Here is a 1,365-nt window from a genome sequence, read left to right on the forward strand (position 1 = left end):
GGGGGGGGGGAACGTGTATGCAACTAAATAAATTAAATCATTTTCTGAGATATGACAAGACCCACCATATATCACAATCTGTGGTATAGTGAAGTACATTATAATGCAGTTTTACTGAATTTAAAATATTTCTCTAATCTTATATGACCTGTCTTGGTTTATGCCATCTCCTGCTATTTCCTTGGTGATGTCTTCAAAGTGTAGGATGTTCAAAACTGTTCCACCTTTGACCAGCAGTCTGTAAGTGCATCTCCCAAGTCATGGCCCATTTATAATACACGGACCATGAAAAGGAACACTTCTGCTTCCGTCACACCAGGAAGTGGGGAGGGGCTGTCTCCCAGTTTACCCCAGCAATGTTGGTAACAGAAATATGTTTCCACCACAAGGAACTGCTTATCTCCCACACAGAACAAGAATACTCCTAGTGGGCATGAACCACTGTTTATCTGTAGCACTTCACTGCTGTCCTTGATATGAAGAAGCCCTCAAAAGGCATGGCCACCCTTGTTCATTCCAGAAGGCAGCCCCAGTTCTATGATGGTGACTGCTACTGGGGTGAAGTTGCTACAGAGGATGGTGGACAAAGTGTCTATCCTCCTCTTCATGCTGCTCCTCCCCCTCCCCCTCCTCCTCATCCACCTCATTCTCCTTGAGTAAGCATTACTTCTGCTGTCCAGAATTAGCTCTATTTCTCCAGTCAGCAAACCTCTTTCTTGAAGATATGGTAACAAATTAGCATTTACAAGCTCTTTGCTAGTATTGTAATACTGACACATTCACTTTTTGTGTTGTGTGCCAGCTGAGACAGATTCACTAAACAACCTACTACATTATGTCACTTCAAAGACAAAACACGATAAATCTTAATCACTTTACCACTTACTGTATAACAGCAAGAAACATGGGACACATGACTGTGTGGTCCAGAGGGGTCATGGGACAGGAGGTGTGTTATTTACCACAAGATCAGAATGTCAATTATTGGGTTCATATACGACTATTTTCTTCATAAAGCCACAAACACTGGCACAATGGTAATGTTCTATACTTATATTAGAAAAGAAAATGACTCTTAACCGTTCAGCGTGGTTTGACGTGTATGTTTCGTCAAGGTATTTAAATCGTCTGCGGGGGTTCGACGTCTATGTTTCGTCCAGCTGCACACCTATATTATAACGCCCATAATAATTGATGGTTTTGCTGTAGATTGTTAGATTTTTCGCTGGCCTGTTGTCAGGAGAACCGTATATAATGAGCCACGAGTTTAGCTGCGCTAAGTCATCGTTACATATTCCTGTCTTGCAGCAAAATCGTGTTGCTTCTGGTAGTGGTTTCCTCCTTCAAACTGTTATGAATGGCATG

Source organism: Cryptotermes secundus, unplaced genomic scaffold, assembly GCF_002891405.2.
Source record: "Cryptotermes secundus unplaced genomic scaffold, Csec_1.0 scaffold2299, whole genome shotgun sequence".
NCBI classification, from domain to species: domain Eukaryota; kingdom Metazoa; phylum Arthropoda; class Insecta; order Blattodea; family Kalotermitidae; genus Cryptotermes; species Cryptotermes secundus.